The following is a 15,734-nucleotide window of genomic DNA, read 5'->3' as shown; positions in this document are numbered from 1 at the left end:
AGCCTACAGAAAATGGACTCTGATTTATGAAAGTATGATAGCTTATGAAAAGGAAGGGTTGTAAATTTGGGTTAAATTTGGGGGTATCAAAACCAAAGCAAAATATGATGAAAGTAAAAATAAAATAGATAAATCCCATAATTTATTATACCATACCTGTTCACACTGAAACACTTATCACAATATTCTGTGGATCTATATTAAAAAACCTTGTTAAACTTTGTGATATATTTCCATTCTATGAAGTTCAGGTGCGAACGAACACACCATAATGTTATTATACCATATTTCTTCAAACTTAAACATAATTATCAAAGTATACTTACGCAGATAGATATGAAAAGTTTTTATTAAAGTTTGTACCTATTTCCATTCAATGGAGGCCAGACGCGAACGCAGACCCCACAATTTTATTATACCATCCCTATTCAAGTTAAAACATACTTATCAAAGTATTCTTATGTACATCTATATCAGAAACACTTGTAAACGTTTTTTGTTTCTTTTTTTAATTTTTTATTTCCATACTTTGTGGACCAGGCGCGAACGCAGCCCCCACAATTTTAATGGACCACCGTATATATATATATATATATATATATATATATATATATATATATATATATATATATATATACACAGTAAGTTATAAAATCTATATGGCGATTAAGCTACACTAAATATTCCGCGTTTCATTCACTCTAGGATTATTCAGGCTGAAGAATCCTAGTGTGGATGAAATGCGGAATATTCAGTGTAGCTTAATCACCATATATATTTTATAAATTACTAACTAGCTCTACCAACGTACTGGGCACTGTTGAAGTAAATACTTAAAGTTTACGCATAAATTTATACTGTCGTATATTAATTTTATGCGAGTAAATGAAGTAGTTATATATATATATATATATATATATATATATATATATATATATATATGCACTTTTTTAACGTTGGTGTTCCAGTTCTCAAGATGTCGTCTGTCTACTCCACCCTTTCATGACATATGTTTATGTCTAGGGCGAGATAAAGACAATTTAATAAAGTCCAATGTTGAGAAAAAGACGTTTTGTAGTTACAGTCACATCACCATAAAATGGCGGACATCAGAAACTGAACACAGGTCAGGGCAATTAAACGACACTTAAAATACATTTAAATTGTGTGTGTATATACATATATATATATATACATACACACACACATATATATACACACACACACACATATATATATATATATATATATATATATATATATATATATATATATATGCTTATATGTGCCTCGTAAAGATAAAACTAAGACAAAAATAAATTAAATAACATATAAAAATAACAAACAATTGCGAAATGTGTCCAATTTGATGTTTTTTTTTTTATTTCGATAAATTCCTTCGGGTTCTCGTAAATAATATAACAACATTAGGATACTAGAAAGACCTGCGGAAATTCCAATGAATGAGAATTATATTGAACTAACAAATATCTACGATTATATAAGAGTCATTTTGTGTGTGCGTGTTTTCTTCCTCATAAGTTCCAAAATGGCTGAGCCTATCCTTTTAAACTTTCACGCAAAGCTTATTTATATATCTGCCAGTGTTCTTTGATATGTTTTGTACAGAAATTCACCCGATAAGTATCGAAAATCGAAAAAATCCGATCCTAAACAGGTTTTTTTTTTATAGATTAAATAGAAGACTTTTAACAAGGAGATTTCTAAAAGCGACACCGGTAAGGGAGATAATAGAATCTTAGCAAATTCTTTTTTCAGAATTATTGACATCTAGACGTATAGCTCAGTTGTAGAGCAATGGAATACGGATCAAATGATTCCCTGTTCCATCCTGGGTGTCCCTCACTATTTTATTTTCATTTTTTCTTATTAGTGAGTTCAATTTATGATAAAAGAAAAAGGTAACATTTAAAATCGCCGCAAATCATTTTTTTCTTTTGATATTTTAAAACTTAACATTAATCAGAAATGACTTTTCCAGGGCAATTATTGTCAAGCCCAAATAAATGTAAACGTTATATTACAAACAAACAAGGATGGAATTTGATGAATGACATAATCATTATTATTCTTTCCTTTTTTTTTTTTTTTTGCGAATTAGTCCATCGGGTAAATTATTCCTTGTAATATATAATATTCAATAGAGGATTGATTCTATAATAATACATACGCAATTTGCATAAATTAAAATATGTTTAAGCGTGCTGTATGATCGGACAACGCCGGGCGTCCAGCTAGTGTTTTGATAAAGTGGATATTTTTCTTGATAACGCTAAAAAATAGTTTTTTGAAAAAAAAAAATCTAATTCCCAACGCACAGCAAATATGAGTTTATAAATATTTCTATGGAAATATTATTTTTTTTTAAATCCCCAAAACAATGTTTCATGGTAAACAACTGATGATCCCTTAAATTAACATTGGTACTATAGTGAATTTGAGAGAGCAAGTTGATGCAGTGGTTGCAAGTTATTAAATGGCTTACTAACTAAATGGTTTTCTAACGAATGATAAAAAATATAAGAATTAAATAAGTTTTTTTTTTGTATGTTTTTAAAAGTTAAAAAACTTCCAAGACTATATAAAAAATCGGAATATTTGAGAATATCGGAATCGGTATCGGAATTGAAAAAATTTGTACCGATTTTCCGATGCCAAAACGATTCTTTTGATTGTCTTTTTCATTTGATTTTGTTTAAAGCTAAGTGTTCCATTGCTGGTAATAATGATAAAATAATAAATATTTGTTGATTTTAAAATACCAGTGAAGCTAAAATCGAGAGGTTATCCCACTCGATTATATGTTTACGTTTAGGAAAATAGTTGCACAGTTTACATGTTTGTTTTGACGGTACTCAGAGAAAACTACCACTATATAGTTAAACATTTGGAGATTTATAAAAGAATCGGAATCGGTAATTGTATCGGAATCGGGAATTTACTATTGAATCAGTAATTGTATCGGAGTCGGGAAAAATATTCGAATCGACCCATTACTAATATATATATATATATATATATATATAAACTAAGATTGTATTATAGTCGAACATTTATGTATAAAACCCGATAAAATGGAGAAATAAAGGAATGTGAAAGCAGATGATCGAAACAATATAAAAAAAAAACAAAATCAAATTGCAAACATCTTTGACAAAGTATTTTTCCTATTTTATTTATTTTATCGTAGTTACAAAGACAATATATTCTGTCACTATGCAAGAGTGATATTTCTAGCTGTAATTTCTAATCTTCAAGAGTCACAGTACCCAATGTCTCGAGATATATAAAATATACGCCATAAAAAATGTAATCCGATGTTTCAGTCGACCCCCCCCCGAAAAGGAATATTTATAACTAGGAAATATGAAACAAACTTTTATTGATAATACCGACATTCGTTTTTTTATTTGAGCTTCCTCTCTCTCTCTCTCTCTCTCTCTCTCTCTCTCTCTCTCTCTCTCTCTCTCTCTCTTTCTCACACACACACACACACATATACACACACACACACATATACACATGCAGACACGCACAGTAGGGAATCGTCAAGTGAAAATGCATGGAAGTCATTTTACCGGATGTTTTTGTATATACATAATATTTAACCTAGCAAGCTCCTTTGTTATTCCCTTTCACGGGTTAATGTTTACATTAACCAATAGCGGGGATTATTTCGACACTAGAGAACCATTACTGTGAGCTGGGAGACAGCTGGCGCTCGCTAATGATCGAATGGAAACATTACAAAACAATGCATGAAAAAATCCAGTTATAGGAGCTTCTCAAAAAAAAAAAAAAAACAACGGAACTTCCTCTAAAGTTATTCTTTTCGACTGGAGTAAAAAAAGCATCTGAGCGGCGGTAGTAGTTAAAGGAGACGAGTTTAGTTTTAGAGGTTTTGAAAGTGACAACCGACATTATCCATTTCACTAAATGTTCAAGAACAGAAGAAAGGTAATTGACGCAATGCTTTTCGAAGTGCTGCTATAGACAGTTATGTCCTCTGCATAGATGTCAACGGGTGATCACCGAATATGATTTGCAGTAATAATAAAAATCAGGAAAAGTGTTAGGTTAAGAATAGATTGGATTGCAGGATGCGAGTTGATGTCGATCGAACATATTTCACAAGGGTATCCCAGGCAGAAATTTTGAATGGTGTATCAGCAGTGGCCTTAAATAATCACAAAAAAAAAAAAAAAAAAAAAAAAAACACTAGAGATGAAATGCTGCATTTTCCTCCGATGAAATTCGCGATTTCTTCAGGCCACAATTTTATATATCTCATGAAATAAATAATACATATATAGAAAGAGAATAATATATATGGCAATTAAGCTACACAGAATATTATGCATAAGCCTGACGAGTTCTCACGAGGATGAAACGCAGAATATTCTGTGTAGCTTAATTGCCATATATATTTTCATAACTTACTATATATATATATATAGAAAGAGAATTTTTGGAAAGTGAGAAATGATATAATTACTAGATTGGAGATTATATATATATATATATATATATATATATATATATATATAGAGAGAGAGAGAGAGAGAGAGAGAGAGATTTGTCTTTACAGAAGCAGTAGTTTGTTGCTACACAGTCATGAGCATGTTTCAGTCTACTAGTATTTACTAACTGGAGACCTCATCAGGCAACAACTGCCATTTTCGAAAAAGGAATTCTAAATGAAGAGCGAAAATAATCGTCAGAAGGATTTTTTTTAAACAAGATTCATAAGGAAGAAGATTCAGCTTCGCGGAGAACAGGGTTGAATTGGGTGCGAATTTGTTGACTACTTCATTTAATCACATAAATCACTATACTAAGATACAATTTTATGTGTAGATTTTTAGTGTTTAAGGGCTCAATACATAGGTAGAGCTAGCTAGTAATTTATGAAAATATATATGGCAATTAAGCTACACAGAATATTATGCATAAGCCTGACGAGTTCTCACGAGGATGAAACGCAGAATATTCTGTGTAGCTTAATTGCCATATATATTTTCAAACCTTACTATATATATATATATATATATATATATATATATATATATATATATATAACTACTTCATTTATTCACATAAATTTAATATACGAAAGTATAGATTTATGCGTAAACTTTAAGTATTTACTTCAAAAGTGCTCAATACGTAGGTAGAGCTAGTTAGTAATTTATAAAATATATATAGTTGGATGAAACGCAGAATATTCAGTGTAGCTTAATCGCCATATATATTTTATAAATTACTATATATATATATATATATATATATATATATAATTATTTTTTACACACACACACACACGACGGTCGTTCCAAAAGTAAGCCCTTTTAAACTCAAAAACTAAGACGTTGAAGAGCTACGAAGACGGAATCGGTATCATTAAAACGAACAACATTTTGTGCTCTAGATTTTTTATTATTCTCATTCACTCCCAAGGAAAGGCACAGTGTCACTTGTACGTGAGAGGGTACTATTTGGGTACTACGGAGCCACTATGTAGGGAGTTGAGCAGTGAGTTGGCTGTTCGCATTAAATTTACTTTTCCACATAGTCACCACCATTTCTATGCAAATTTGCCAGCCTCTTTTGTAACAGATCGGAGTGCGTTTTTTCACTCACATTTTTGTCGTCAATCTGAAATCGACGAATTCATCTCCTAACTGTCGTGACATTAACTGCAACGGCTACGTAAATCTTCAGCAGGCGAATGTTGATCCGTTTATTATTTTATGGCGGCATTACGTTTTTGAACCTCTCTCTCTCTCTCTCTCTCTTTCTCTCTCACTCTCTCTCTCTCTCTCTCTCTCTCTCTCTCTCTCTCTCTTATATATATATATATATATATATATATATATATATATATATATATATTAGTGATGGGACAATTCGAATATTTTTCCCGATTCCAATACAATGACCGATTCCGATTCCGATTCTTTATAAATCTCTAATTATTTTACTCTAAGATTGTTATTTTCCCCGATTTTTCGTAAAAACACATGTAAAATATGCAAATATTTTCTTAAACGTCAAAATAAACTTGTGGAGGATGATCTATCAATTTTAGCTTCACTGGTATTTTAAAATAAATAAATATTTAGTATTTCCTCATTTTTGCCAGCAATGGAAGATTTTACAACGAACAACAATCATGAAAACAGCTGAAATATTAAGAAAACCCCTTAAATATGGAAACTAACATACAGAAGCAACAAGCGCGCCAGACAAACTGCTGCAAAGGCAAAACATGAAACACCACATAGAACCAAGAACACTGAAACTGCATATATATAAGTTCTCTAAATCAACCTACCCCCATTGCCACATCACTGCCTCCCCCCCCCCCAAAAAAAAAGAGTGAGACCAAATAACCAATTAGAGTCAAGGAGAAAGGAAATACTGATCAACTGACAAGACATCAGCCGAATAAGTGCGAAGAAAACTGGGACCTTATGGGGGGGGGGGATTATTGCCACTCAAATCCCAGCAAAGACAAATAGCTGCTGCCAACGAGAAATCAATGGCAAGCAGCTGTTGCGATAACGCAAATTTATTTGCAAATGTTATCGAAAGAGGTGGAGAGTACTGGAAATCTTGGGAGACATGTTGTCACTCAGCTTCCAGGGAACACCACAGGCTGTTTTCATGAAAAGATCTCTGTAGACCTTTGTGAAAGCTCCTTGTGAGCCAATAATAATAATATTTATATTTAAACCACAAACCAATAGTAACTTCTACATAAAAATGATGTGCATAAGTGTACAGATATATATGCATACACCTCGAATTGACGCTAACATATACGCATACATATCAATATAGAGCCACATGCTACGTACATACATACATAATACATGCATTCTCATATATATCTATATATATATATATTTATATATAATCATATGTATAAACAGACATACATGCACACACATACATGTGTACATATACATACAATGTACATGCAAACACAGGTATGTGTAGATCCACACACGCATATATACTCATTCATATACACGCATGCGTGCCTATACATCCATATGTGTACATGCACGCACATGTTACTATATATACATACAAGTGCACACACGCATATACACATACATACGTATATATACATATACATACATATACAACTATATGTATATATATGCATATATATGCATAGATCAACATACATTAGCATGTAATGCAGCACAAAAACATACACATCAACAAATGCATGCGGATAGAACTATAATATATATACGGATAGAACTATATATATATATATATATATATATATATATATATATATATATATATATCATAGAAAGATATACATATAAATTATACACGCATATATGTATAGATAATAATAGAATAATAATAATAAATATCTTAACAGGCCTAATAGTAAGGCCTACACTTAAAACTGCACGTGCGTATTCATACCAGCATATAGTCATATTATCAAACACATATGTTAATCCATATTTATACACATCTCTTTTTCTCTATATAAATAACATGAACTCATTTTTCCCCTCCAACTTTGACATTACATCAAAATGTAATGCGTAGACTGTAGCATATTATCTGAGGTTTGCTATAGGCCTATTACCTCTACAGTTCCCTGACAATGGTACATTCCTATATTTTTCCGGTGAGAGTCCACTGCCAAAATCGCTTAGATTCAATGGAAGTTGCAACATCTTTTCTCTCTATTAGATTCCTCCTTTGCCCTCTCCCCAGTTACACCGCAGCGGGTGCGTTCACAAGGAACAGTACGAGGAAACACACCGGTTTGGAATCGTACAAGGTTAGTTATGACGTTTCTTTCATTTTTTTTTTTATCTTTTCCCCTGATTTATGCTTTCTGTTTTGCCCCATAATAAAATAGAAATAAAAAAATTAAAAAAAAAAACGCGAAAACGACATAACTATTATTGTTTTCTTTTTGCTTTTTTTTTTCGTTAGTGTAAGACGCAATCTGCGAGACTAATCGGATTTTACTTCCGGTTTTAACGACTCTAACCGTGAAATCGAACTCTGACCTTTCAAGTCAACATTTATTTTTACACAAAGATTACAACGCGACGATATCGTGAAGTCACTTGCATTACACTTAAATTAAAACAAATAAATTCATTTAGAATTCGAGAAAACAAAAACATTCATTTAGAATTCGAGTGTGATGTGACTGCTGAAACTAAACCAAAACAAACTTCACTGAGGAATTGATATTTGATCAAATTCACTTTTTAGTTAATTCATCACGTTTTCTTTTTTTTTTTTTTTTGCGCTTTCGCATCTATGATTCTAGCTCAAAACCCCCCTTCAAACTTTTGGAGGATTTTTCAAACACAAGGCCACCGTTCGTATTGCATCACGTTATTTTTTTTTTTGTTTTACACGATTTTTTTTTAATATAGTTTTAACATTGTTTGTTTTTATAATATTTTAAAAGGGTTATGACTTCGTTTTGTTTTCATTTTACAACCCCCAACCACACACGCCTATAAAAACCAGGGCAACACCATGTACCCCCGCTAGTACATAAAATAAAGTGAGTGAACAAATAGACATATGAAGCTAACGATGTATAAATAGATATAAATAAATATAGATAAATGGATATATTATAATATAGTACAGATAGAAGTTTAGGTATAACCAAAATAATAGTACTAATGATTATAATGGTGATGCTGAGGATAATAATAATAATAATAATAATAATAATAATAATAATAATAATTATTATTATTATTATTATTATTATTATTATTATTATTATTATTATTATAAATATAGTAATAATTTTAAAATCACAAGAAAATGATACATGTGTTTGCTATAAAACGAAAAGATGTAATATAAATATTTAAATCAATATAGAACAAGGACAAGTTTATACATACATATAAGTATATATGTAGGTATAGGTGATTGTATTGCTTAATTACTTTTCGGAAAACATTTGTAAAATTTAAGCGGGCCGAGGTCTGTGTTAAGATTTATTTTATGTTTAATAGGATGATCCATTGTCTTACTTTTTGTTTTCGTTTTTTTTTTTTGTTTGTTTTTTTATGGGAAATTATAGTCTATTATGAAGCATCTAATATTGTCTATTGCGTGTCCAGGCAAATTGAAGTGGATAGCTAGTGGTGTAAGTAATTTTTGTCGTTTTATGATTTTTTAGGCGGATTTGAAAACAAAAAAATTCAGAGTTTCTCCAGTATATCCTCCATAGTAGCAAATGGAGCAATATATATAATATACGACATTAGAACTGTCACATATTAGATGAGTGTTAGTTTCATGTATATTGAATAGGGGTGTGCTATTTAGGTGTTACATATAAGGCATCGTGGTTTATTGCATCTATAATTACCATCTTGTGTGCCGTGTGTGTTTTTACGTGAGCGGGTGGGAATGGCTGAGAGATTGGGTGGTTATTTGATTGCATTAATGGGTGGAAGATAAAATATACGCTTAATAATGGAGCTATTTTTTAGGTTATTGTAAGTTATCAATTTATTAGTTTTTCTTATGGCAGATGCGTTTTATTTGTATGCATGAACTGTAAATGATAGAGTTTTTAGGTTTAACGGATGGTTGCTAAAGAAATTGAGGAATGTATGATTGTCGGGGGGTTTAGTATAGAGGGGCGTAGATATTCTATTGTTATGGGATATGACTGTGACATCTAAGAATGAGATGGAGTTGTATGAGTGTGGCATGGTAAATTTTATATTGTTATGTGAATTCTGTATTCATGGAAATTATTTAAAGTGGTTAGCCCATGTGGTCATATGAAAAAAATATCATTAATGTATCGGCAATAGTGGGAGGGTTTGAGGGGGAAGTTTTGAAGGATTTTAGTTTCTAGCACATGCATAAAAACGTTGGCAAACCTGAGGGTCATTTTAGTGCCCATGGTGGTTCCTTTGATTTGAAGATAATTTTGATTGTTAAATTTAAAATTGTTATGTGTGAGGATGAAGTATATAAGCTTACAAATGTCTTGTATTTTGTCGTTGGGGAAATTATTGTAATGGAGGAATTTTTTACAGGCTTGTACTCCCTCATAATGAGGGATGTTAGTGTATAGAGCTGATACGTCTATAGATATAGAGCTAAAACATACTTTATTGTGAAAAATTGTCGATTTGTATAATAGTGTTGAGAAAATGTGTGGTGTTCTTGATATAGTTAGGGATGTTGGGTAATAAGAGGGTTAAATTTTTGTCTATATATCAAGAAATATATTCTGTTAGGGTGCCGAGCGTCTGTGTTTGTTATGAGTTTGAGAATAGTGTAAAAGTCAGCTGCTTTAAGATTTGTGGAGATGAGGAAGCAATGATCTTGGAGATACAGGGAGTAAGATTTTGGATACGACTAGTGCCCTATATATATATATATATATATATATATATATATATATATATATATGATTGCAACGTCTTGTCAGACGAGTGCCACTCCCTCAGACATTTAAAATCCATGAGCCCAAATGTCTGAGGGAGTATCTATACAAAGATGATGTTGCAGAGTCTTAGCTTTGTACGACAGCTAAGTCTCTCTCTCGGTTCAAAATGTTGAGATCCAGCAAGAAGCAAGAGCAAGATATCCAGCAACAAATTAAACTGCAGACCAGCTTAATGCGGGTACTGGTCTTCCGCTTTATGTTTTTTTTTAAATCAGAGACCCGCCCCTCCCAGAAAGGCCGCCCTCACCACGACCTACGGGAGCCCCCTCCACCCCAACACACATACACACACACAAATATACACGGTGCTAGTTGGCCGTTGACCCAGAAAAAGAGTTCATTCGCCCTTTGGAAGGTCTTGTTTTTAATCCTTCAGGGAGACTAGCCGCCCTCCTCACCAAACAAGTCTGGTGGGGGAACCAGTTTAGTAGCCGGTGACCCGACCATGAGGCAGGTAGTACTGGGTTACATGATACCAGTAGCATATGACATGACCTGACATACAATATATATATACATAGTTCAAATAGTAATTAATAAAAACCTGAAGAAAGTGCTCAATACTGTTGTAGAGCAAATATGGGTTTTATTTTTTATTACCGTACTTTTCTGTTAAGTTACATTATTGTTTCAGCTACCCGGCCGTTTTTTGGCCGTCTGTAGCTTCCTCAGACTTTTACAGAAATGTTCGTTATGATGGGATGAAAAAGTGAATGATGTCAGGAGATATATATTAGTGATATGATAGTTCCAATTTTTTTTCCGATTTAAGTACAATTCACACACTAAATTCACAATTCCGATACTATTACTGATTCTGATACAATTATTGATTCCGAGTCTTCATTAATCCCCTAAATATTCAACTATAAAATTGCTATTTCCTCGATTACCTTAAAACACGTGTTAAATATGCACATATTTTCTCAAACGTTGGAGGGATGTGATCTATAGATTGTAGCGTTACAGGTAGTTTAAAATCAATAAATATTTGTTTTTTTTTTTAATTATTACTATCAGCCATGGAAGGGTTTCTTTTCAACAGAATCAAATAAAGAAATTTTGGCATCGGTAAAATTTGTATAATTTTCTTCGGATTCTCGATTTCGATTTCAATTAATCGTCTAAACACACACACACACACACACACACACACACACACACACACACACATATATATATATATATATATTATATATATATATGGAAATTGATGAATCGCACAGGTAAGAAATTCATTTTTATACGATGAAAAGGTTAGTAATTGCAATTAAGAATTGGAAATTGGATCAAATGTTTGTAACATGTCTTTTTCCTAAGATTAAGGGTGGTGGTGTTTGATCAACACTGCTGGGGAGCCATGATGTAATATACTGTTTTGTTTTTAAATCCCCGAAACAGTGTTTCATGGTAAACAACTGATGATCCCTTGAAAAATAAAAAAATTGGTATTATAGTAAATTCGAGAGAGTTGATGCAGTGATTGCAGGTGATTAAATGACTTACTGACTAGATGGTTTTTTAACGAATGATAAAAAGTAATTTTTTGTATAGTTTTAACGGTTAAAAACTTCAAAGACTATATATATATAAGACATTGATATATATATATATATGTATAATTTTCTTCGGATTCTCGATTTCGATTCCAATTAATCGTCTAAACACACACACACACACACACACACACACACACACACATACATATATATATATATATATATATATATATATATATACATGGAAATTGATGAATCGCACAGGTAAGAAATTCATTTTTATACGATGAAAAGGTTAGTAATTGCAATTAAGAATTGGAAATTGGATCAAATGTTTGTAACATGTCTTTTTCCTAAGATTAAGGGTGGTGGTGTTTGATCAACACTGCTGGGGAGCCATGATGTAATATACTGTTTTGTTTTTAAATCCCCGAAACAGTGTTTCATGGTAAACAACTGATGATCCCTTGAAAAATAAAAAAATTGGTATTATAGTAAATTCGAGAGAGTTGATGCAGTGATTGCAGGTGATTAAAGGACTTACTGACTAGATGGTTTTTTAACGAATGATAAAAAGTAATTTTTTGTATAGTTTTAACGGTTAAAAACTTCAAAGACTATATATATATAAGACATTGATAGAATTCAGATATTAAAATAACCTTATCTATATATTCCTTTTTTCAAGTAATAAATTCTTAAATCGAATATATGTCTCTATATGTTGTTTTTAAGGAATTTAAAATTGAACCACGAAACTTATGTATATATATATATATATATATATATATATATATATATATATATATATATACATAAGTTTCGTGGTTCAATATATATATATATATATATATATATATATTAGTGATGGGACGATTCGAATATTTTTTTGATTCCGATACAATTACTGATTCCGATTCCGATACTTTATAAATCTCTAAATATTTACAATACAGAAAAAAAAACACATGTTCAGTGTGCAGATATTTTGTTCGAAAATAAAAATGCACTTGGGATGATCTATAGATTTTCGTTTGATTGTTTAAAATCAATAAATATTTATCATTTTATTATTTCTACCAGCTGTAGAACATTTTGTTTTAAATAAAATCAAATAAAAAAGAGATAATTAAAGGAATCGTTTTGGCATCGGAAAATAGATACAAATTTTTCTGATTCCGATAACGATTCCGATAACCAAAAAGTTCCGATTTTCCGATTCCCGATTCAGATTAATTGTCCCAATACTAATATATATATATATATATATATATATATATATATATATATATATATATATATATATATATATATACAGGGTGTCCACAAAGTCTGGCTACAATATATAGCCAGACTTTGTGGACACCATGAAGATTATGCAGCCAGACTTTGTGGGCACCGTGTAGATTATATAGCCAGATTTTGTGGGCACCGCGTAGATAATGCAGCCAGACTTTTTGGACACTCTATATATATATATATATATATATATATATATATATATATATATATATATATACTAGCATTTCAGCCCGGCGTTGCCCGAGTGTTTGGAGGTATATGTTGAGCAAAAAAAGGTCAATTTTTTTAAATTGGACCCCTATTATGACCCTTTTACATCTATTGTTTTGGGATCAAATCAAGTTATTAAGTTAGATCCATGTCCAAGGAACCTATATCTAAAATTTCAAGTATTTAGACCCAAAAATGGTGGTGGAGTTTGTTAGAGTTCACAAAGGTCCAATCGTTGAACTTTGACCCCTTAACAGCAAAATTTCTGGTCGAAAAATGATCACAAATATTTTCCCAAATCTCAGTGTCCTGTATATCAAATTTCGAGCCTGTATACTGAAAATTGACAGAGTTATTGCGTAGGGAAATGTACACAGACACACACACTCACACGTTCACATTTATATATAATAGATGTGTATGTATATATATATATATATATATATATATATATATATATATATATATACACACACACACACACACACGAGTACCCTATTATCCAGAGCTTGTAATTTGATATAATTTTTATAAGAATAGCATCAGGTTTTTTGGGGGAATTCAATATGGACGCCAGCATTTGACACTAGCTTTTGAAGGCACTTGGGAACCATATAATTGATTTCACATATTTTTTTCTTTGTTTTTTTACTAATGAGTCGACACTTATCAAACTCATTTGAAGATTAGAGTTCACTAGATGGATGCATAACAAGATGAATGACGGGATACAATGAAGGGATTCAACACTTCCACGTATCATCAACTCAAAACAACAGCAGAACCCAAAAACAACATTTTTTCCATCGTCAGAAATATCCATTATGGAATGTGAAGACTAAGGGAAAAAATAACGTGGCATTTTCACCAATCTCCTCCTTATTTATTTCTGGTAAGAATTATATTTCAGTAACAATTTTCAAGTATAGGGAGTTACTATCAAATAATCATATATATATATATATATATATATATATATATATATATATATATATATATAGAGAGAGAGAGAGAGAGAGAGAGAGAGAGAGAGAGAGAGAGAGAGAGAAAATAAAAAAGGAACAAACCGTATTATGTGTTCACCAACGTTTTGTCTTTATTTCGAGACTTCCTCTGGGTGAATGAGATTAAGAAACCAAAAAATATTTTTTGGTTTCTTAATCTCATTCACCCAGAGGAAGTCTCGAAATAAAGACAAAACGTTCGTGAACACATAATACGGTTGGTTCCTTTTTTTATTTTCTCTATTTTGTCGGAATACTATTTCCATTATTTTCATATATATATATATATATATATATATATATATATATATATATATAAGCTGAATGTGTGTGTGTGTGTGTGTGTGTGTGTGTGTGTGTGTGTGTGTGTGTGGTCACGAATAGGCTCCTATATGGTTGACTATTTTAAAAAACTGATTACATATAATGATAGATGTATCGAGACACAGGAATGGGTAGAACCATTGTAGATTAAAATTGTGGGGTCTGCGTTCGCGCCTGGTCCACAAAGTATGGATATAAAAAATTAAAAAATTAAGGGAAAAAAAACGTTTCCTAGTATTTTTGATATAGATGTACATAATAATACTTTGATAAGTATGTTTTAACTTAAATAGGGATGGTATAATAAAATTGTGGGGTCTGCGTTCGCGCCTGACCTCCATAGAATGGAAATAGGCACAAACTTTAATAAAGACCTTTCATATCTATCTGCGTAAGTATTCTTTGATAATTATGTTTCAGTCTGAAGAAATATAGTATAATAAAATTATGGGGTGTTCGTTCGCACCTGACCGCCATAGAATGAAAATATGTCACAAAGTTTAACAAGTTTATTTTAATATAGATCCACAGAATATTGTGATAAGTGTGTCAGTGTGAACAGGTATGGTATAATAAATTATGGAATTTATCTATTTTATTTTTACTTTCATCATATTTTGCTTTGGTTTTGATACCCTCAAATTCGACGCTATCTCTTTACAACCCTTCCTTTTCATAAGCTATCATACTTTCATAAATCAGAGTCCATTTTCTGTAGGCTGTTTTTGAACCCAGTCAACGACGGGTACTTTTCCAAGTATATATATATGTATACTAGACTACCCGTGACCCATTGGGTCAGTATGTTATATTAGCTATGGAATTTGAATTCATGTATGAGCGTGACACTTGTGACGTAAAGAAAAGATGTTTTTTGACATA

Source organism: Euprymna scolopes, chromosome 25, assembly GCF_053919585.1.
Source record: "Euprymna scolopes isolate OS-2025 chromosome 25, ASM5391958v1, whole genome shotgun sequence".
Classification (NCBI taxonomy): Eukaryota; Metazoa; Mollusca; class Cephalopoda; order Sepiida; family Sepiolidae; genus Euprymna; species Euprymna scolopes.
The sequence above is the reverse complement of the archived record's forward strand: the minus strand, read 5'-3'. Positions refer to the sequence as shown.